The 25063-nt window shown below is 40.9% G+C and overlaps 1 pseudogene; it reads right to left on the reverse strand.

Annotated features, from left to right (window-relative positions):
* Positions 1 to 25063, reverse strand: part of LOC102272248 (ATP-binding cassette sub-family C member 4-like) — a 64499-nt pseudogene that overhangs the window by 24360 nt on the left and 15076 nt on the right.

Consider the following 25063-nt stretch of genomic DNA (forward strand, 5'->3'; position numbering starts at 1 on the left):
TATGGGCTGTAGCCTGCCAGGCTCTTCTGTCCATGGGATTCTCCAGGCAAGAATCCTGGAGTGGGCTGCCATTTCCTTCTCCAAGGAAACCTTGCCACACATTAATGTTAACATGGTAGCTATTTTTGTGAAAATGTAGCTGATGAAGGCTCTCATCTCTGTAATTTTGAATACTGCTCTAACAGAATCATAATATGCAATTAGTTAGATTTTACAAGAAGAGCCTTACAACAGAACTCACAACCTTTTCCCCTCTTCCTTTAGCAGTTTAGTATCTTGAGTTATTAACAATTTGGATTTTTTTTACTCTAGAAGGTATATAGAAACCTTTTCAGATTTTTCATCTGATTTATTCACATAGGCTGTAGTACAACTAAAATCCCTTATTCTACCTTACAGCCATTTGTTGCACAGGCAGATACTGTTGTATATATTTTTATTTCAGTTCATTAAAAACTGCAGAAACAATCTGTATCATATACCGAATTGATTTAAAATAAATCTACGTGTTTACTGGGAACTAAAGAAATCTGCTAATGAGTTTCATACAAAGAATGTGGTAGCATTCACATAGAGTGGACTTTATAATGGAATTTTAGTGGTGCTTTCTATAAATGTTTCAAGAGCATTATGCCAAGAAACACCAAACAGGAGACAAATCTACTATATTAAGGCAGGAGAAACCATCAGGAAGGTCAAGCACCATGTGTGAGTTTCCATGGACAGAAGGTGCAGGGACATGGTTTCATGTATCTGGGAACAAATCATTGTGTTGTCAGTGGGGATAGCAGCTGCTGAGTCAGAAGCAGGTGAACACGATGCAGGTGGCACCACAGAGTCACAGGCATGATAGACGGTGAGTCTACAGTCAGGACACGTGCTCTGTGGTCCCCACTCTGACAGCCCAGCTCCTGGGCTCTGCTCTGGAGGGTGGACCCTCTGGTGGAGGTGCCGCCTCCCTGAGTCCCCAGCCCTGGGGTGGGAGCAGCTTCCCACCTTTGACAACCCCTGGGTTGTCTCACACACCACCATTTTGCCCTTTCTGTTTTTTTTCTCCACTTTTATCACCTAAGTAATTAATTCCCTGCATGGAACTCCTCTTCCACTGTGGGGTTCTGTTTGCCTGACTAATCCACACTGATACAGGAGGATGAGCACAGAGAACCACAAAACCTGGGGGGGGGGAGCATTTCCATTGGTAAAGAGGCTGTGCTGGGTGTGCAATACTGACAGCTTCTTGAGAGCAGAGACCTGTTTTTCTTTTTTTTTTCTGTTTGCCTGAACTTAACAAATAAGCCAAGTGTTGGGAATCACCAGCTCTCCCTGTCAACTTGTCATCAAGTGCAGTCCTTTAACTGAGCATCACTGGTGCTCACTATGCCCACCTGCTGTCCCCTCCTACCCTGGCTGCCACTAAAGTATCCAGAACCATCCAGAAGCTCAGGATGCAGGAGACCCCACCCTACCCCACAGCCAAAATCCAGATCATGGCCTCATTCTATGTATAATACAGTGGTCTGATAATCAAGGCAAAAATGTACACTGATTCCCCAAAGTGCCTTTAACAATCAGTTGTGTATTTGTTAGTTAACCCATTCCACACTGCACTTTGTTTGTCCAATTCCATAAATTCTAACATTACATATGTATGGGTTTTAAGTTCAAAATGTGCTAACACTTTGAAAGCTCTCTTGAAAGTGACAGTGAGAGCAACATGTCAAACATCTTAGGTGGATTTTATATTTAATCATTAGATACAAAACTTAGTCCAAATTTTGAAAAAAAAAATTTTTTGTAACACTTTTGGTTCATGAAGAAGTCACATTTTTACACCATGGGTAAAATCTAAAAATTATCCAATAAATTCATGTCACAGTTGTCTTCTGGCATTCAGGATCTTGGAATGAAAGATTTCTTACCTTATTCCAAAAAGCAGTGAAATCTTGCATGTCCACCATCATTTCACCACATGATGGCAGCTGAGTGTTGAGCTGTGGTATTTCATCAAGTAGTAAAAAATTCTACAGAAAAGAGGGAAAAAACAGATTGTTAAGCTTCAGGAAGAAAGCACAAACAAAAGAATTGCTTTCCTGGTATTTACAAACTTTGAACAGTCCACTATTTTACTAACTGTACTTAAAGTATTAGTTTGTATCAGAACATATTAAATAATATATGGAATAACATACACTATTATTATAGCTCATGGTTGCAGTGGGAATTCCTAACAATGTGCTTTCACAGTCTCGAGAAATTAAACAGAAATAGCACTTGGAAAAACAGCGTATGTTAGAAACTGTATTATGATTATTCTTCATGTTTTTCTTAGAATAATAGCCTTTTACAGACCCCAAGGCCAGACCCAGAAGGGAGTGTGACTGGGATCATGAAAGCATGGACCTTGGAACACCAGGTCAAAGTCAGGTATGAACATTGCCTATGCATTTGCTGATTGTTCCCGAGACTTTCCCAGAAGGGAACAGCCTGGAGTAAAAACAGGGAGATCTGGGCTATGTCAGTGTAGTGTCTTGGGAAAGAAAGATCAAAGAAGGTTTGTAGTCTGCAATTAGAAATAAAAGCTGGACTCAGAGTGGACTCTGCACCTCAGTCCAATAGATGCTGCAGGTCCCCTGAGCGATTGTACCAGATTTCGTGTTCTGTTTTCATTCTTGTCACTCACTCCCAGACCTTTAGGGCAACACATAGTATATATCAATAAAATCATATAATATAGTGTATTTCTTGCTGTCCAGTCACTAAGCTGTGCCTGACTCTGCAATCCCAAGGACTATAGCACTCCAGGCCCCTGTCCTCCACTATCTCCAAGTTTGCTCAAATTCATGTTGATTGAGTCAGTGACACTATCTAACCATCTCATCCTCTGTTGTCCCCTTTTCTTCCTGCCTTCAATCTTTCTCAGCATCAGGGTCTTTTCCAATGAGTCTGTTCCTGGCATCAGGTGGCCAAAGAAAGTATTGAAGCTTCAGCTTCAGCACCGGTCCTTCCATTGAATAGTCAGGTTGATTTCCTTTAGGATTAGCTGGTTTGAACTCTTTACAGCCCAAGGGACTCTCAAGAATCTTCTCCAGCACTACAAATTCCAAAGCATCATTTCTTCCATGCTCAGCCTTATTTATGTTACAACTCTCACATCCATACACGACAAGTGGAAAAATTATAGCTTTGACTATACGGACCTTTGTCATAAAGCAATGTCTCTGCTTTTTAATATACTATCTAGGTTGGTCATAACTTTCCTTCCAAGGACTAAGCATCTTTTAATTTCATGGCTGCACTCATCATCTGCAGTGATTTTGGAGCCTAAAAAATAAAGTCTTCCACTGTTTCCACTGTTTCTCCATCTATTGCCATGAGGTGATGAAACCAGATGTCATGATTTTAGTTTTTTGAATGTTGAGTCTTAAGCCCGGCTTTTTCACTCTCCTCTTTCACTTTCATCAAGAGGCTCTTTAGTTCACTTTCTGCCATAAGGGTGGTATCATCTGTGTATCTGGGGTTATTGATATTTCTGCCAGGAATCTTGATTCCAGCTTAAGCTTCATCTAGGTTACCCCACTTCATATAATGTACTCTGCATATAAGTTAAACAAGCAAGGTGATAATAAACAGCTTTGACATACTCCTTTCCCAATTTGGAACTAGTCCATTGCTCCAGGTCTGGTTCTAACTGTTGCTTCTTTACCTACATAAAGGTTTCTCAGAGGCAGGTCAGGTGGTTTGATATCCATCTCTTTCAGAGTTTCCCAGTTTGTTGTGATCCACACAGTAAAAAGCTTTAGCATAGTCAATGAAGAGGAAGTAGATGTTTTTTTCTGGAATTCTCTTGCTTTCTCAATGATCCAATGGATGCTAACAGTGTGATTTCTGGTTCCTCTGCCTTCTCTAGATCCAGCTTGTACATGTGGAAGTTCTTAGTTCACATAATGGTGGGGATTACAAATTTGAAAAGAAGAGGGACAACTAGAGAGAAAGGATTAAGCAGTAAATGAAAAGGTACAGTGTCAAAACGGCAGATCCAAAAGGCAGGCTCAGACACAAACAAGCAAAACATCTGTAGAGGAAAGAACTCATTTTTGAACACAGAGAATTAAGTGAATCTGAGGCCATTCTTCCTGTCCAAGGAGCAGGGAGCTCTCAGCAAGTTCCTCCCCTCCCGGCCCAGAGAGGAATCCTGTACCCCAGGACTGCACAGTCACTTCCTGGTCACTGGAGTCAGCACAGGAGATGCTTCTCCTGCTTTTACACATTGTAGTCACTCTGCAGGCATCACTACACAAGAGCTCTGTGCTACTGCTACTTATATATACTACTGTCCCTACAAGAGAACCATTCTTATGATATCTGTAATGCACTCTACCTAAGAAGAAAAGGGAGTATCTACAACATTCTGGGAAGACTGCCAGCTTTGGCACTGAGAGAGCTAAATATCTCCTAACTGGAACACAGTGATACCAAACAAAAGGGCATTTTACAAAAAATCCACCGAAAACTGAAAAAAAAATTATTTGTCTCCAAACCTTGATTCTTTGGATGCTAACGGCAGCCTCTGACACCTTCTCAATGGCCATGGGGAAGTAGAGGGTGCTTGAGAACCGCAGAGCCTCGAATAGCGTCACCACCACAAACACTTGGCTGGCTGTGATCTGGTTGTCAAGGAGCTCATTGGTGATGAAGGTGACAAAAATCATGACTTTGCTCACAGCAAAAAATGATGCCAAATTCATGCCCTTAGGAAGGAACTTTTCAGAATCTTGGAAATTTCCTCCTGAATAGGAGAGTAAGAAAGAGGTTTTAAAAGAAGCATCGATATTCAAGTCTTCACATGGAGGTATTACACAGTGCATATCCAAGGCTCCATCCCAACACCAGGACCACACACTTTATAACCATTTCACTCTTCACTCTTCCAACTAAACTGAGGCTTAGTGTCACATTTTAAACACTGTGGGTCAACTGGACTGGGTTTGAACATTCTTTCAACAAGCATTCATAACCACAAGTCCTGGGCCAGGCTCCCCACTGATGACAGAGAGACACAGTCCATACCCTCCAGGAGCTCATGAATTTGTGGGGAAGAAAATAAGACACCCCAAAATTGTGAGGTACTCAAGACATTAGACAGAGGCAGGCACCATGGCCCCTATGGAAGCACATGTCCTGGCTATTGTAAATAGTGCTGCAATGAGCATTGAGGTACATGTGTCTTTTTGAATTCTGGTTTGCTCAGGGCATATGCCCAGTAGTGGGATGGCTGTGTCATATGGTGGATTTATTCCTAATTTTCTAAGGAATATCTGGCCTATTTTCCACAATAGGTGTGCCAATTTGCACTCCTACCACAGTGCAGGAGGGTACTGTTTGTAGACTTTTTGTTGATGGCCATGCCTACCAGTGTGAGGTGATACTTCATTGTAGCCTTGATTTGAATTTCTCTAAGAAAGAGTGATGTTGAGCATTTTTCATGTGTTTATTGGCTATCTGTTTGTCTTCAGAAGCATATATAATTTTTACTTTAAGAAGATTGTAAGTGGAACAGCAGGTTAAAACGACATTTCCCCTCTTCCACTTAACCCTCCTGCCACATGTAAGGTATGGAGTTCATAGTATTTAAGCTCATCTTCATGTGAAAACTTGGTAAGACTTCTAATTTCAGTCAGTAAAAATAGAGGGGAAAGTACAAAAATATGGTGTGATATGCACAAAAACTTACCTTCTCAGTCTGGTAATAAGGTCTATAAATGACTTTTCCCAAGCATTCATTTTTACTGTTCTGATGCCAGTTATGACTTCACTCATGGTCCTGATCCTGTCGTCTGTGAGAGCTGCAGTCTTACTCCTGAGGGGACAGACGAGATGAGCCTCAGTGACCACAGCCCAACTTTCTTCAGCAGCTGCAGAAGCAGCAGGGGGCACAGGGAGGGACCAGGGATTGATGATTCCCTACAGCTCTTCTGTGCTGACATCACAGGAGAACCTTCTCCAAGTGCAAATACTTCTAGGAAGTCAACCATTCAGCCCTACTCAAGGAGTAACTTGGAGAACTTGCAGTACTGGCTGAGGAAGACCCAAAGTAGTCAGGTACAAACTCTCCGCCCAAGGAGGCCGAAGTTGGGCAGGGAAGGCAAAAGACACTGAATCTAATGGGAAGACAGTGTCTGTGCTGTGATAAAATAGGAGTGAAGTGCTGGGGAGCAGGAAAGATCGGGCTGTTAATTCCACTGGGAAAGGAGAGCAAGAGCTTCAGAGACCTGGCAGCACTGGAACAGGGCCTCGAAGGGTAAGGAACATCTCTCCACAGCAAGACAGGAAAGAAATTTTGAATAAACAAAACTATCACATGTAAAATCACAACAAAAAAAAAAGAAAAACCTCAAGGAAAAAAACTTCAAACAGCATATCTCCATCACTTGACAATGTGGACAATGACCCACCTCCAACCCTCTGGGACCTGCTTCAGGTCTATCTCATCACCATTAGGCCCTTCATCACCAGCCACTGTTCTATCACATATGCTGCTGGGACTGTGGGGCTGTATAAAGACCTAGTTAATTAAGACTGACTTTGTCCTTGAGGCTCTTATAAGTTAATGGAAACACTGAACTGAAACAAGACATGAACATAGGTACCTGAAAATTGCTCTACTACAATCATAACAAAAATACATGCAGCTAAAATTGAGCCTATAGGATTATTACTATTTAATAATGCTTAAATAACTTCAATATAGGTAACTTCTGCTCAAGGACATTCCACTTATTCAGGTATGGTGCTGGGAGGAGCCAGTGAGTGCCGTCACCTTTTTCCCTTCAAAATCAGCCTGCAGCTTAGGCCTGGAGCCTCCACTGGCTAAGCCTGAAGGGCCTACAATACATGCAAAGAAGAGACTAGAAAAGGCATTGGTTTTGTTTTTGAACAGAAGCATTAAGCAAATGGTGAATGCTACCAAGCACATATCACCTATTTTTTAAACCAGTGTTTCCCTTACCTGAGTGATGAAAATGAATTTCCAGTGCAGCTTTGCAAAAGCAGAAGAATAATGAGAACCATCATCCCAGCAAGACACGATATTCCTATTTCCATCCAGAGCAGGGCAGTCACTGCGATAGCCTGCAGTGGCCCCACCCACAGATAGTGCAAGAACGTTGTTACCTTAAAAGAGAAAGACAAAGCCTTCTTAGGACTGTATAAAGTCAAAACCAGTAAGGAGACAGCATACAAACAATCTTCTCTGAAGGAACAAACAGGAATCTAAAAGGAAGTGATCTCAGTGAGTTTTAAACCTGATGAAGCAGAAATCCAAGTGTCCACCCCAGATGACACTGTTCCGGGGTAGCACAGGGTCAGCCTCAGTTAGGTCCCAGGAGAACCTGACCAGTCACACTGAAGGAAGATGTTGATTTTTTCCACAACACAGATGAGCTCAGGGGTTCCCCAAACTCTCTCTGTCCCAAAATTCAGCCCCTATCTCCTCAGAAGAGCCTATATTATGGTACCTACCACACTCTCTGATAATTACTCGTGTATTTACCTTCCAGACAGGCTGTGGCCTTTCCAGGACAGAAATTAAGACTTATTCATCCTTCAAATTAAGTAGAGGCCTTACGTTATGTTTGATGAATGAATAATTGAAAGAAAAGTGAAAGTGTTAGTTGCTTAGTCATGTCTGACTCTTTGCGACCCCATGGATTGTAGCCCACCAGGCTCCCCTGTCCATGGAATTCCCCAGGCAAGGATACTGGAGTGGGGTGCCATTTCCTTCTATAGGGACTCTTCCTGACCCAGAGATAGAAAACAGGCCTCCTGTGGTGCAGGTGGGCTCTTTACCACCTTAGCCACAAGGGAAGCCCCCAAACTTAAAGGCCAGGATCATCCAGGAAAGAGAAGTGGTCTATGCAGATCTGGCCAACAGCTGCAACACCCTGGGTAATGTGATCTATTCATAAGGTAAGTGTGAAATGGGTATGATGGGACAGCAGAGAGGAGGTTGTGCAAAGCTGGAGACCACCCACTTGGCATTATTCCTCAAAGGCTCCCTATGCAGCAGCACTGAACAGGGTGCAGGAGAAAGAACAATCCCTGCCCACCAGGCCTTCATCATCCGGAGGAGGAGGAATACAGTCCAGCAACACCAACACCACGTGCCAAGAAGGACCACTCCAGGAGGACCCCAGGAACCCTAACCAAGCTGGGCAAGAACACTGCTGCCTGTCTATTACTGAAGTATGTTGCAGACCTTGTCAGAAAAACAAAATCCTCATCTACAGGACAAAACATATTATCACATCTAAGCTGCACACAGAGGAAATGAGCGTTGGATAAAGAGAACCCTTGTCTTATGTCCTCAACAGAACACTGACTGACACCAAACCCTGGCACCTGGCATCCCAATAAGCTAAATCCAGTAAGAAGAAGGATGGGAAATGGAAGAGGATCCCTCAGGGGCAGCTCACCTGATCAAACCTGTTCACATCGTTGGACAGCAGGTTGACTATCTGGCCTGTGGTGGTCTTCCCCATGGCTGAGCTACTCAGGCAAAGTGACTGAAATGAGAGAAAGATACAGAGAATCGGATTCCTACAGTGATACCAAGTCAGTCTGAGAACATAGCAAAATGGAGTGCATTTTCATGGGGTCTTGTGTGGTGTCAGGGACGAGCAGGATGATGCCTGACAGCAGGGCTTTGGGGACCCATGTTCATCCTTAGACAATTCAATGTGGCGGCAGCCCTGCTTACAAGGACAGCAAAAGGAGGAGCAGGAGACAGAAGCAAAACCCTCCACCCTGTTTCTCAATGAACTTGGACCTGTCCGAAGGATAAACGAATGTAGGTTTAGACTTAGAAGTCAACTAAGTAATTTTCAGCCAAAACCTAAACAGCATATTAAAAAGCAGAGACATCATTATGCCAACAAAGGTCCATATAGTCAAAGCTATATTCTTTCCAGTAGTCATATACTGATATGAGAGCTGGACCATAAAGAAGGCTGAGCACCGAAGAACTGATGCTTTTGAAATGTGGTTCTAGAGAAGACTCTTGAGAGTCCCCTGGACAGCTAGGAGATCCAACCACTCAATCCTAAAGAAAATCAACTCTGAATACTCATTGTAAGGACTGATACTGAAGCTGAAGCTCCAATACTTTGGCCACCTGATGCCAAGAGCTGACAAATTGGAAAAGAACCTGATGCTGGGAAAAATTAGGGCAGGAAGAAGAAGGGACAACAGAGGATCAGATAGTTGGATGGCATCCCTGACTTGATGGACATGAGTTTGAGCAAACTCCAGGAGATATTGAAGGACAGGGAAGGCTGGTGTGCTGCAGTCCATGGGGTCACAGAGAGCTGGACAGGACTGAGTGACTGAACAACAACAACAAGATGAGAGTGGAGAGGCCGCCTCAAGGAAAGAGATTAGGGGACTTGGACTATAAATCTGGTCAGTCATTAATACCAGGTATGACACCATTTAAACACTTTGGTCTTAGTTTCCTCATTCTAAAACTAACCAGTATAATATTCAAAACACTAATCCTGTGAGGAACCTGTGTTCTTAATGCCAGTCTGCTGACTTTACAAAAAACACAGACTGTGCTGTACAATCCCTTGATTTGATAAAAAGCTCTGAAAAATTCCCTGGAGAACTGAGAAACCTGAACAGACCACCTTGAGCTGTTTCAACAGACCATCAGCTGGAGCCATGGATCCAAACAAAATACCATGGTTCATAAAAATGTTCCATTTAGTCCTAAAGTTAAACAAAAAATTCAATGATCAGGTGAGACTATAAAATGATATAGTCACAATGGGAGAGGGTATGACAGTTCCTCAAAAGATCAAACGTGATAACATATAATATAGCGATTTCACTTCGGGAATGTACTCAAATTAAAGCACAAATTTGAACTGACTGTTTGTGCACCATGTTCATAGCACCATTATGTACAACAGTCAAAGGTAGAAACAACTCAAATGTCCACTAACAGATAAATAGATACACACAGTGTTGTATATACATATAAAATAATATGATTCAATCTTAAGAAGGACTTAAATTCTGACATCTGTTCCAACATGGATGAATCTTGAAGACATTGTACTTACATGGCATAAACAAAATGACAAACATTGTATGATTTCGCTTAAATGAGGGACCTAGAGGAGTCAAATTCATAGAAAGAAGCAGTAGAAGGGTGATGACTAAGAGGAGGGACTGGGGAGTCAGTGTTTAATGGGAGCAGAGGTTCAGTTTGGGAAGAAGAAAAAATTTTGGAGATGGACAGTGGTGATGACTGCACAAGCATGTGAGTGTACTTAATGTCAGTAAATGGTGCTCTTAAAAACAGTTAAAGCAGTAAATTTTATGTTGTGTATATTTTACTACATTTTTTTAAATGAATGAGCCAAAGCCACAAGCAATTTTACCAAAGCTGCAGAAAGGTAAATAAATGACAAATCATCTTTATATATGATGTGTGTATTAGTCACTCAGTCACGTTTGCTTTTTGTGACCCTATGGACTGTAGCCATTCAGGCTCCTCAGTCCATGGAATTCCCAGGCAAGAACACTGGAGTAGATTGCCATTTCCTTCTCCATTATACATGATACATATTCAAAATTACAAACTATGAGTTTGAAATTAGCAGCCATCCCATTTCTAACACCCAATCTGATTTCTCCCCAGGACCAGGGGTCAGGAGGTGGAGCCTAAGTATGAAACACAGACGTTCACAGGGACATTTCAGAGCCTCTCGGCAACCCCAGCTTTGCCCTAAGGAATCAGCCCACCTGTTACCTGCAAAGAAGTGTCTTATTTCTCCATCTCAGTAGGAATCTAGATGCAAGGCTTTCCATGAGGAAATTTCCATGTTTCTGGAATTTCAGCTTATGTATACAGTTTCTGACTTTGAAAGAAACAATTATTTTAGGCAATTAAGCCAGTAAATGAACATTTTGGGAGATGTTCACATTCACATAAGCAACATACAAGGTCAGATCAGATTTCCCAAAAGAGGCATTCCAAAGTGTTAGTGGGAAGAGGAAGAAAACCAGGTGGACAGTGGCTCACCTATGCAGCAAAGAAAAAGCTTTGTTTGACTAAACCATCATCTCAAATCTAACTTAAGGTTTTCACAGTGCAGTTCTGGTGACATTTCCTGCATACTTATGGGAGCTAAGCATGTTCTAAAAAGATAAACATCTAGCTAATTTGTGGGGAAATGTGACTATTTGCTTGCTAAATGGTAGAAGGTGTAAGAGAATAACAAATATGATGATGACTGACAATGAAGACACTTAACTAGGGTATGTCACCCAAGGAGAATCTGGACTCATGTGCCATAGCCAAACACAGACAGTGAGATGCCAGGGCCCTGAGTTCACAGTCCCAAGATTTAACAAGATTTTACTAAAGGAAAGATGGGGAAAACACATGCTACATTTTACCCAGAAAAGTATTCCCAAGAAACAGAAGCTCTAGATATGTAGCAAATAATAAGAGAAGCAATATTTTTCATTTAAATTTTTTGGTTTTAGCTTTCAATGAGGATTTTGTTTATTTGTAGTAAAAATTAAATGTATTTAATATGTGCAATGTGATATTTTGATGTAAATAAACATTGGGAAACAGTTACAGTAGAAAAACAAACATATGCCATCATCACATGTAATTACCCTTTTGTATGTGTGGTGAGAACATTTAAGATCTACTCTCTCTACAAATTTCAACTATAAAATAACAGTTATATAATTTTTTTTTCTAGAAAAAAGTAAACAGCCCAGGGCAAAGAGACATCCAAGATCAAGTTTATAAACAGCCCTTCAGCTTATAACACTGGTGTATCTGTGGCAATTTCTCTGTAAAAACACCTAAAATCCTTATTTTTTAAAACTAGCTTATTGCTTTTAAACTAGATACACTGGTGTATCTGTGGCAAATCCTTAATAAAATCACCCAAAATCCTTATTTCTTTTAAACTAGGGTACACTATGGAATAAATCTGTGGCATTTGTCAATACAAAATCACCGAACACACCAAATCAGGTCTTATTAAAAGTACTAAAATACATACTAAAGACAAAGGAAATAATGATTTAAGAAAATAACTCAAGTGAATAGCAACAAATTCTCAGCAAAATTACTAAAAACAGCATACGATTTCAAGTTTCACCCCAACATTCAGCTCTATTCTTTAATACCATTATAAACAATCATAGCTATAGAATATAGCGAGAGAATCTATGTTTGGCATGGATTCCATTTATATTTTTCTTTAGTTCACACAATTACATTCAATATGTCTAGATGGGTCATTTAAACATATAATCATTCCCTTTCTCAAATACATTTTGTGCTCCTAGATTTAATTTTATAAATCCGATCAATGAAGTTTACTTTTAAATACAAAGTTGATGTAAAAGATGGTCTTAATGAACAACAAATTGCCACAAATACAGCTACAAGATTAAGGCATGAAAACACTGAAAACCAACTTGACACTTCTTATACTTATTTTTTAATTAGATTCCATTACAAGCTGAGTGGATATTACACAACAACCTGTGGATAAAAGTTATCAAAGGCAGCCCTGACCCGATCTCAATACAAAACTTTTCATTATTCACTGGTAAAGTTTGCTTAAATGACAACAACAAAATTGGCCTGATGCAAATAGCAAGCTTCTCTAGGAAGGTGTAAATGATCCCAGTTATAAGATGTTTAATTTACAGAGAACTAAATGTTCCTGATGCTTCAGGGGAGGTACACACCGTGGTACCGAGCGACACTCACCTTGCGGTAGATCATATGGCACACGGCTACTCTCAGCCTCATCCCCACACGCTGCATGTGGTAGAAGCACAAGTGGTGCAGAACGGCCCATATGAGCATGCAGGCGCTCAGCCCTGCTGTGTAGCCGTAGGCTTCGTGCAAAGCAGCAGAATCATAATTTTCAACATAACTAATAATTTTCCCCAAAAATATGGGCAGAACCACCTTGGTGCCTTCCTGAAAGAACAAAAGCCTTAATTAGAGCTACAAGTTATGCCAATTTTTCTTAACACAAACTTTACTTTTATTCAGTTCAGTTCAGTTCAGTCGCTCAGTCATGTCAGACTCTTTGAGACCCCATGAATCACAGCACGCCAGGCCTCCCTGTCCATCACCAACTCCCGGAGTTCACTCAGACTCATGTCCATCAAGGCAGTGATGCCATCCAGCCATCTCATCCTCTGTTGTCCCCTTCTCCTCCAGCCCCAATCCCTCCCAGCGTCAGAGTCTTTTCCAATGAGTCAACTCTTTGCACAAGGTGGCCAAAATACTGGAGTTTTAGCTTTAGCATCATTCCTTCCAAAGAACACCCAGGGCTGATCTCCTTCAGAATGGACTGGTTGGATCTCCTTGCAGTCCAAGGGACTCTCAAGAGTCTTCTCCAACACCACAGTTCAAAAGCATCAATTCTCCAGTGCTCAGCTTTCTTCAGAGTCCAACTCTCACATCCATACATGACCACTGGAAAAACCAGAGCCTTGCCTAGACAGACCTTAGTTGGCAAAGTAATGTCTCTGCTTTTCAATATGCTATCTATGTTGGCCATAACTTTCCTTCCAAGGAGTAAGCGTCTTTTAATTTCATGGCTGCAGTCACCATCTGCAGTGATTTTGGAGACTCAAAAAATAAAGTCTGACACTGTTTCCACTGTTTCCCCATCTATTTCCCATGAAGTGATGGGACCAGATGCCATGATTTTCATTTTCTGAATGTTGAACTTTAAGCCAACTTTTTTATTAGCATGTTAAAAAGCCATCTTGACAAAATGCTACACTCATTGCTAATCTAAAGGAAAAATACACAGATTCACTATTTCCAGTAAGACAACCAGACAAAGTTTTAAGTTAAACCAAAATCTTACATTCAAAGATGACAAAGCCTTAGTATTGGGTTGGCCAAAAAGTTCTTTTGATTTTTAAGTAAAAATAAGAGATACAGTTTTCATTTTCACCAAGAACTTTGTTGAACAATGTATTCAAAATTCTGTTCCACTATCTTTTGCCATTTTTTAGGCAACTTCATAATTCCGTCTTCCCAAAACTTTATATCTTTTTGAGCAAAGAACTATTTCAGGTGCCTTTAACAGTCTTCTGGGGAATTAGAATTTTTTCCATTAAGAGAATTTTGTAAAAAACAAAATAAATGGAAACCTGAAAGTGCAATGTCTGGTGAATATGGCAGATGAGTTAGAATTTCTAGGCCAGGCTGTAACAGTTTTTGCCTGGTCATCAAAGAAATATATGGTCTTACATTATGTATTTTCTGTTGACTAATTCCAACACTTCATCAAGAGCTGCTTTAAGTTGGCCTAATTGGGAGAAGTACTCATTGGAATTAAATGTTTGTTTTTCCAAAAGGAGCTCACAATAGAGGACTCCCTTCCAGTCTCACCCTATACACGTCACCTTCTTTGGATGAATACTAGACTTTGGTGTGGTTGGTGGTGGTTAATTTCATTTACCTCAGGATCTCTTCCATTCAGCATTAGTGTACATTATTCACTTTTCATCACCCATCACAATTTGTTTTTGAAAAGGAGCATTTTATTAATAGTTACATTTCAGTAGAGAATGGTATGCAGAAACATGATCAAGAAGGTTTTTGTATTTCTCCTCGCTCAACTTAGATGATCATGATGGTGTGATTACTCACCAAGAGCCAGACATCCTGGAATGTGAAGTCAAGTGGGCCTTAGGAAGCATCACTATGAACAAAGCTAGTGGAGTGGATGGAATTCCAGTTGAGCTATTTCAAGTTCTAAAAGATGATGCTGTGAAAGTGCTGCACTCAATATGGCAGCAAATTTGGAAAACTCAGCAGTAGCCACAGGGCTGGAAAAGGTCAGTTTTCATTCCAATCTTAAGAAAGGCAATGCCAAAGAATGTTCAAACTTCTAGACAATTGTACTCATTTCACACACTAGTAAAGCAATGCTCAAAATTCTCCAAGCCAGGCTTCAACAATACGTGAACTGTCAACTTCCAGATGTTCAAGCAGGTTTTAGAAAAGGCAGAGGAACCAGAGATCAAATTGCCAACATCCGATGGATCATCGAAAAAGCAAGACAGTTCCAGAAAAACACCTATTTCTGCTTTATTAACTATGCCAAAGCCTTTGACTGTGTGAATCACAATAAACTGTGGAAAATTCTGAAAGAGATGGGAATACCAGCCCACCTGACCTGCTTCCTTAGAAATCTGTATGCAGGTCAGGAAGCAACAGTTAGAACTGGACATGGAACAACAAACTGGTTCCAAATAGGAAAATGAATACATCAAGGCTGTATATTGTTACTCTTCTTATTTAACTTACATGCAGAGTACATCATGAGAAATGCTGGGCTGGATGAAGCACAAGCTGGAATCAAGATTGCTGGGAGAAATATCAATAGCCTCAGATATGCAGATGACACAACCCTTATGGCAGAAAGTGAAGAAGAACTAAAGAGCCTCTTGATGCAAGTGAAAGAGGAGAGTGAAAAACACTGGCTTAAAGCTCAACATTCAGAAAACTAAAATCTTAACACTGTGAAGATTGCTTAAAAAAATGGAAATAGAACTGCCTTATGATCCAGCAATCCCACTTCTGGGCATACATACCGAGGAAACCAGAATTGAAAGAGACACGTGTACCCCAATGTTCATCAGAGCACTATTTATAATAGACAGGACATGGAAGCAACCTAGATGTCCATCAGCAGATGAATGGATAAGAAAGCTGTGGTACATATACACAATGGAACCATTAAAAAGAATACATTTGAATTAGTTCTAATGAGGTGGATGAAACTGGAGCCTATTATACAGAGTGAAGTAAGCCAGAAAGAAAAACACCAATACAGTATACTAATGCATATATATGGAATTTAGAAAGATAGTAACGATAACCCTGTATGCGAGACAGCAAAAGAGACACAGATGTATAGAACAGTCTTTTGGACTCTGTGGGAGAGGGAGAGGGTGGGATGGTTTTGGAGAATGGCATTGAATCATGTATAATATCATATATGAAACAATTGCCAGTCCAAGTTTGATGCATGATACTAGTTGCTTAGGGCTGGTTCACTCACGATGACCCAGAGGAATGGTACTGGGAGGTAGGAAGGAGGGGGTTCGGGATGGGGAACACGTGTATACCTGTGGTGGATTCATGTTGATGTATGGCAAAAACCAATACAATATTGTAACGTAATTAACCTCCAATAAAAATGAATAAATTTATATTTTAAAAAATAAAATAAAAATAAGGAAATGTCCCAATAATATTTCAAAATTTTATGTGATATGAAAGGGCCCGTGATCCATGTTGGTGACAAAACAGAGATACTGTTAAAACAGAGATGCTACTCTGATATATTGTCTATACTAATAAACTGAAGGGAATGATATTTTTAAGAGATTAGTGAAAATAACATGAGAGTTTTTCCCTACAAGACCACAGACCCTAACTTCTGTGCATGGATCCTTTAGGTTAAACCCACCTTCTCTAGATTACCTCTTCTCCTCATGTTCTGTTTACTCACAGTTCTTATCATAATGTTTTGTAATAAATAATTCATTGTCTTTCTCACTGATAAAAAAAAAAAACTAAAATCATGGCATCCGGTCCCATCACTTCGTGGCAAATAGATGGGGAAACAGTGGAAACAACGGCTGACTTTATTTTTTTGTGCTCCAAAATCACTGCAGATGGTGACTGCAGCCATGAAATTAAAAGACACTTACTCCTTGGAAGGAAAGTTATGACCAACCTAGACAGCATATTAAAAAGCAGAGACATTACTTTGCCAAAAAATGTCTGTCTAGTCAAGGCTATTGGTTTTCCAGTAGTTATTTTTGGATGTGAGAATTGAGCTATAAATAAAGCTGAACGCTAAAGAATTAACGTTTTGAACTGTAGTGTTGAGAAGACTCTTGAGAGTCCCTTGGACAGCAAGGAGATCCAACCAGTCCATCCTAAAGGAGATCAGTCCTGGGTGTTCCTTGGAAGGAGTGGTGCTGAAGCTGAAACCAATACTTTGGCCACCTGATGGGAAGAACTGACTCATTGGAAAAGACCCTGATGCTGGGAAAGATTGAAGGCAGGAGGAGAAGGGGACAACAGAGGATGAGATGGTGGATGACATTACTGACTCAATGGACATGAGTTTGGGTAAACTCTGGGAGTTGGTGATGGACAGGGAGGCTGGCGTGCTGCAGTCCATGGGATCGCAGAGTCAGAGACGACTGAGCCACCGAACTGAATTTAACTTTGGTGGAAACCAATCATCAAAGTGATTAATATAACCAAGATGGTGCAATGACTTTCAATGTTTGGTTTTTTTGGATAGTTTGAGTATGTTGGCTATCTCCCATATGATATAACATTGTTGTTCTCAATTAATGTCTAGATTTGATCTCTATCAACTTTAACTGGTCTACTCGACTCCAAAACATCATACACCAAGAAATCTCCAGCATGAAACTTTTTTTTTCCTGTGTTGGGTCTTTATTTTAGCGTGCAGACTTCTCTATTTGGGAAGCACCAGCTTAGTTGCCCTGAGGTATGTGATATCTTAATTCCCCGACCAGGGATCAAACCCGTGAGCCCTGCATTGGAAATGGTCTTAACCTCTGGACCACCAGGGAAGTCCTCTGATGAGTTTGATTTTGATAGCTCTCTTCAGTCTGTACAAAGTTGAAGAACCCACAAGAGGAAGAGAAGGAGAATTCAAAATTCAAAACATGAAGCATAACTAAAATGCATTTTCTGCTCAACTAACTAGTGCCTGATCAGATTATTTACAGAAAGCTGACCCCATCTCTCAAAAGGCTGTGACACAGAAGCCCTAAACTTCTGTCTTGTTCTACACATATGTTCAAAGGCTGTAATACCTGCCTTACCTTCCACAAGGTCACAGGAGATTTCATCTACTCCAGAGAAAAGAAGACTGTTTAATGGAAAAATTATGAATAAGATGACCATATCAGAGTGATGACCAGTTCTCAAGAACACAAAGGCTCACTATTACATTTCCAGCAAGCTCCATCATTCACACTTGGTGGCACTAAGAGCTTAAGAAGAGCCCCTCATAGATTTTAAAACAGAGTTTATACAGTTTCCTGAGATAGAAGTCTAGAGACTTACACAGAGAAGCAAGAAAGTCAAACTACACATGGCCGTCCCAGCCCAGACATGATCAAGGGCAGCCCAGTGCTGCAGGCTACAAACCTGGGGCTATCCACCAGAAGCCCAGTGGTAACACCTGCCATCCCAAAGTGTCCTAAAACTGTGATTCTCTTTGGGAATCACTGCTGTCTGTTCAGTTCAGTAGCTCAGTAATATCCAACTCTTTGTGACCCCATGGACTGCAGCATGCCAGGCCTCCCAGTTCATCACCGAGCCCCAGAGCCTGCTCAAACTCATGTCCACTGAGTTAGTGATGTCATCCAACAATCTCATCCTCTGTCATCCCCTTCTCCTCCTGTCTTCAATCTTTCCCAGCATCAGGATCTTTTCTTTCTTTATTTATTTTTAATTTAATTTTTTAACTTGACAATATTGTATTGGTTTTGCCATTTATCAACATGAATCCGCCACAGGTATACACATCTTCCCCATCCTGAACCCTCCTCCCTCCTCCCTCCCGTACCATCCTCTGGGTCATCCCAGTGCACCAGCCCCAAGCATCCAGTATCGTGCATCGATTCTGGACCGCGACTAGTTTCATATATGATATTATACATGTTTCAATGCCATTCTCCCAAATCATCCCACCCTCCCTCTCCCTCTCCCAGAGTCCAAAAGACTGTTCTATGCATCAGTGTCTCTTTTTCTGTCTCGTATACAGGGTTATTGTTACCATCTTTCTAAATTCCATATATATGCGTTAGTATACTGTATTGGTGTTTTTCTTTCTGGCTTACTTCACTCTGTATAATAGGCTCCAGTTTCATGAGTCAGCTCTTTCCATCAAATGGCAAAATATTGAGTTTCAGCTTCAGCATCAGTCCTTCCAGTGAATATTCAGGACTGATTTCCTTTAGGATTGACTGGTTGGATCTCCTTTCTGTTGAAGAGACTCTCAAGAGTCTTCTCCAACATCACAGTTCAAAAGCATCAATTATTTGGCCCTCAGCTTTCTTTATATTCCAACTCTCACATACATACATGACTACTGGAAAAACCAGAGCTTTGGCTAGATGGACCTTTGTTGGCTATTACTCAGCTGTCTGTTACTCAGTTATTTGATCCTAACATCGCTGCAATTACAGAAGGAGTAAGAGTAATGTCACCTACCTAAAAGAATACTGATAAATGCAACAAATTCAGCAAAAAAAGAGTGCAAAATAAAAGCAGGTCATTACTGCCTAAGTGTCTGGGTTTATCTGCTGAGAGACAGTCTTTAATCACCCAGTTGCGCAAGCAGACTCAATGAGGAGTAATACCAGTTCATGGTCTATAGCTTCTACTCTTCTGTCTGTTCTTGATCCTAATCCTCAACTAGTGAGTAATAAAACAACTGAGAAAATCTTCATTATCAAACTTAAGACTAGCCAAATTAAAACTTTCTGGATAAGCAAGCACAAGATCAAAAATTGTTCCCCAAAACTCTTCATCTTTAACATCAGTCTAAGTTTGATTTGTGAATATTCTTTCCACAAACCAATTGAGAATATGGTTCTTACATCTTCATAAGAATTCTTCACAACTATGAAACCATGATTTTTAAAAAGAGTCCAATATAAAACGACAACATTCAGTCAAGTTTCTACAAGCATCTCAGAGTCTCTGGGGCAGACATTTCTAGGTGGAGTCCTTGGTATTCAGCCTCCTGATAGCCCTTGACTTTTGGACCCCATTTCCTGCTTCTTAGGGGAACTTCTCACAGGGTTAAGTGCTAGAATTTCCCTAGTCAGTATAGTTTCTCCATTACATTTTCACACGCACTTAAAAGTTTTCTTACCCAACTCCACCAACTCTGCTTCATGAGAAAAATTAAGAAAATGAAGAAAACAGAAACAAGCTATATAAGACAAAGAAAAAAAACGCTTGAGTGAAATATATAAGCAGAAAAAAGTGAGCTTGTGGGAAAAATTAAGGGGAAATTTACTTTCAGAAATGGGGGAACAGGTGACAAACAGCAGAGCTGAGACAGATCCAGAGCTAAGGAGGAAAAGCAGTGAATCTGGGAAAATAATAACCATTAGGATTCTACATATAACTTCACTCCTCCTGACTCACATCCTGACTGCATCTTAGCATCACCTGGGATTGGTTAAGAGCACTCTGAGGCCTGAAGCCAAGCCTCCAAAAACTGGTTTAGGTTCAACTGATTAAAGATGGACCCTGAAGTTCCCTCTCCCTGGAAGATGCTGGATGCAGAAACTAATCCCATGTAAGCATCTGCTGTTCTCCTGTATCATCAGGGCATCTGGACGTGGAGGGGCCATGAACCTGCTCTGAAGGACTTACAAGTACCACAGAGGGTTTTAACCCGAGTTCCATGTTACATATCATGCTTCTAAGAAAACTCCTTATGAACCCAAACTCATGAGACTTCAATGATGAAATTCAGACCTTCCATCTGACATCACAGAAAAAAGTAAATGTTTATAAAATATTATATTTACAAAATAAAAATATGAATCAAAATTTGTAATGTTACATCTAAAGAGGGGGAAGAATTAGAATGCAACAAGGATACCGATCTTCTTTAAAAATAGCCTCTTTTATTGATTTGAAATTGAAATTGTGAAAACATTATACAGAATTGTAATTACAAAACAATCAAGTTTTCAAAATCAATTCCTTAAATTTCAGAGTAAAATGAAACAAAAGCTATATCCATCCAGTAGATTGGCAAAGTTATACAAAAAAGAATTATTAAAAGTGGTTTTTTAAAAAATTATTTGAAAACACATTCCCTGTGTGATATGCCTATCTAAGAACAATATGAACAGCAACAAAGACAACAAAAAAAGCTTCCAAAATCACATTATGTTTAATAGTGTTGATACTATAAGATTTTTAAATTACTAATTATGTTGGTATCATTGAGAACTGGGATTAAGTGAAGTCGCTCAGTCGTGTCCAATTTTTTGCGACTAGCCTGCCAGGCTCCTCTGTCCATGGAATTTTCCAGGCAAGAATACTGGAGTGGGTTGCCATGCCCTCCTCCAGGGGACCTTCCCAACCTAAGGATTGAATGTGAGTCTCTTGCACTGCAGGCAGACTCTTTACCATCTGAGCCACCATTAGGCATGGCAGAAAAAAGAATAGATGATGAGAGGAAAAGAGATACCAATCTAAGAGTAAAAAGATAAAGCAAAAGCACTACTGTCCTGAATCAGATTTAGATTGGAAATACCCATATAAACTCAGCATCTGTTCATCGTAAACAATGTATTCTAGCTTTATTCAATGAAAAAACTGAGAAACACTAGCCAACCCAACAGCAATGAGCACCCCTAGTGCCCAGGCCATAGAATCTAAATACCATTTCCCACTAGAAGGAGCCAAGGGCTGCTTGGAGAAATTGAGATTCCAGGGCTGGAGCAAATTTGTACTTAAGGATGCACAGCTTTTTGTGTGTGTAAAGATAAACCAGAAACTTGTTGTCACACCAGAAAGCAAAAAAATTAGCAAAGATGTCTACAGTATACACAAAAGACAGGAGTCCTGGGAAGAAACCTATTCTATCCTTAATGGCAGAGGCTGGTTTCACAAAGGGCTTAGAAAACTCATTGCTGTTTACAGGCCATCATGCAGAATAAGAACTCTTGAGAAAAGTCACTTCTAGAAGCCAACTTTTCTGAACAGAAATTAAAAGTTTCACTTCTAAGCAGAATTTTTAATTTTTAACCATGATGAAGGCAATCTTTTTTAAAAAAGTAGTCACCTCTTTCCTTGATTATTAAAGAAAATGGATTGAGGGGGATTAGAGGATGAGTGAAATAGGTAAGGGAGATTAAGAGGCACAAACTTCCAGTTATAAAACAAATAAGTTGTGGGAATGTAATGTACAAGATAGGAAATATAGTCAATAACATTGGAAAACTTTGTATGGTGACCGAGGGTAACTAGACTGATCTGGGTGATCATTTTATAATGTACAAAAATATTGAATTACTATGCTATACACTTGAAACTAATATAATACTGTAAGTCAATCATACTTCAATTTAAAAAAAATAATTTTTCAATGAGACAGTAAAAATACAGTTTTTTTTTAATGAATTGAAAAGCATCACCCTCATATATGTCCCAAGGTGATCACTGAGGATACTACTAATATCTAATGGCTCATGCAATGCTGTCAGGAACCAGCAGGGTGCACATGGCAGGTCTGTTCTACAGGTCCCCGTCCACTTGGCTCAGTGCCCCCTCCTCCTCTCCCTTGCTGTGGGGTCCTCAGTGCTTGCTCTCAGCCCACAGTATCTCTGCCACCAGCAGCCACTCCTCAGCCTGCCAGGTTGAGCAGAAGTGATGGACACATGGAAGAAAGGGTTGGAAAATAAATGCAAAGACCACTCAGCTCTTGGGGAAACAACCATGAGTCGAGGCACAAAGCCCACTTTGGGACGCAGAGGACTCTATTTTCTACCCATCAGTTGATCTCCAAAGTGAAGATTTACACAAATATGTGCCTTCCTATAGCCTCTACCAACCCAGATAATCACAATGGTGTGATCACTCACCTAGAGCCAGACATCTTGGAATGTGAAGTCAAGTGGGCCTTAGAAAGCATCACCATGAACAAAGCTAGAGGATGTGATGGAATTCCAGTTGAGCTATTTCAAATCCTGAAAGATGATGCTGTGAAAGTGCTGCACTAAATATGCCAGCAAACTTGGAAAACTCAGCAGTGGCCACAGGACTGGAAAGAGTCAGTTTTCATTCCAATCCCAAAGAAAGGCAATGCCAAAGAATGTTCAAACTACCACATAACTAAACTTGTCTCACAGTCTAGTAAAGTAATGCTCAAAATTCTCCAAGCCAGGCTTCAGCAATACATGAACCGTGAACTTCCAGATGTTCAAGCTGGTTTTAGAAGAGGCAGAGGAACCAGAGATCAAATTGCCAACGTCTGATGGATCACTGAAAAAGCAAGAGAATTCCAGAAAAACATCTATTTCTGCTTTATTAACTACGCCAAAGCCTTTGACTGTGTGGATCACAATAAACTGTGGAAAATTCTGAAAGAAATGGGAATACCAGACCACCTGACCTGCCTCTTGAAAAACTTATATGCAGGTCAGGAAGCAACAGTTAGAACTGGACACGGAACAACAGACTGGTTCCAAATAGAAAAGGAGTACGTCAAGGCTGTATATTGTCACCCTGCTTATTTAACTTACATGCAGAGTATATCATGAGAAATGCTGGGCTGGAAGAAGCACAAGCTGGAATCAAGATTGCTGGGAAATATATCAATAACCTCAGATATGCAGATGACACCACCCTTATGGCAGAAAGTGAAGAGGAATTAAAAAGCCTCTTGATGAAAGTGAAAGAGGAGAGTGAAAAAGTTGGCTTAAAGCTCAACATTCAGAAAAGCGAAGATCATGGCATCCGGTCCCATCACTTCATGGGAAATAGATAGGAAACAGTGGAAACAGTGTCAGACTTTATTTTTTGAGTCTCCAAAATCACTGCAGATGGTGATTGCAGCCATGAAATTAAAAGATGCTTACTCCTTTGAAGGAAAGTTATGACCAACCTGCTGCTGCTAAGTCGCTTCAGTCATGTCCAACTCTCAGCGACCCCATAGACGGCAGCCCACCAGGCTCCCCTGTCCCCAGGATTCTCCAGACAAGAACACTTGAGTGGGTTGCCATTTCCTTCTCCAATGCGTGAAAGTGAAAAGTGAAAGGGAAGTCGCTCAGTCCTGTCCGAATCTTAGCAACCCCATGGACTGGAGCCTACCAGGCTCTGCCGTCCATGGGATTTTCCAGGCAAGAGTACTAGACTGGGGTGCCATTGTCTTCTCCGGTGACCAACCTAGATAGTGTATTAAAAGCAGAGACATTACTGTGCCAACAAAGGTCCGTCTAGCCAAGGCTATGGTTTTTCCAGTGGTCATGTATGAATGTGAGAGTTGGACTGTGAAGAAAGCTGAGCACCGAAGAACTGATGCTTTTGAACTGTGGTGTTGGAGAAGACTCTTGCAAGTCCCTTGGACTACAAGCAGCTCCCACCAGTCCATCCTAAAGGAGATCAGTCCTGGGTGTTCACTGGAAGGACTGATGCTGAAGCTGAAACTCAATACTTTGGCCACCTCATGCGAAGAGTTGACTCATTAGAAAAGACCTGATGCTGGGAGGGATTGGGGCAGGAGGAGAAGGGGACGACAGAGGATGAGATGGCTGGATGACATCACTGACTCAATGGACATGAGTTTGAGTGAACTTCACGAGTTGGTGGTGGACAGGGAGGCCTGGAGTGCTGTGATTCATGGGGTCACAGAGAGTCAGACACTACTGAGCAACTGAACTGAACTGAACTGATAGCCTCTACCTAAAACAAACAAATTTCACAGTGTGTGTGTGAAACAAACACACCCATTTCTTGGCTATCCCAATATTTATAGGGCAGGGTCAGCAGAAAGGAAAGTGAAGTCTCTCAGTCATGTCCGACTCTTTGTGACCCTGTGGACTGTAGCCTACCAGGCTTCTCCGTCCATGGGATTCTCCAGACAAGAATACTGGAGTGGGTTGCCATTTCCTTCTCCAGCGGTTCTTCCCGACCCAGGGATCAAATCCAGGTCTCCCACATCGGAGGCAGATGCTTTAACCTCTGAGCCACCAGGAAGCCCACCTAAAACAAAGACAACCAACAAAAGTGGCCTTGGACAAAGGTCAGTGATTAGACAACTCCAGCCATTTCTAAGGATCCCAGGAAGAAGATGTAAACCCTGTCCATTCCTCCCCACTCAGGGGAAACAGAGTCATTACTGCTGAGGCTCTTCAAGATCACCCCATTTACACATCAGCAGGTGGAGACCTCATCATCCAC

Source organism: Bos mutus, unplaced genomic scaffold, assembly GCF_027580195.1.
Source record: "Bos mutus isolate GX-2022 unplaced genomic scaffold, NWIPB_WYAK_1.1 CTG261, whole genome shotgun sequence".
Taxonomy (NCBI): Eukaryota; Metazoa; Chordata; class Mammalia; order Artiodactyla; family Bovidae; genus Bos; species Bos mutus.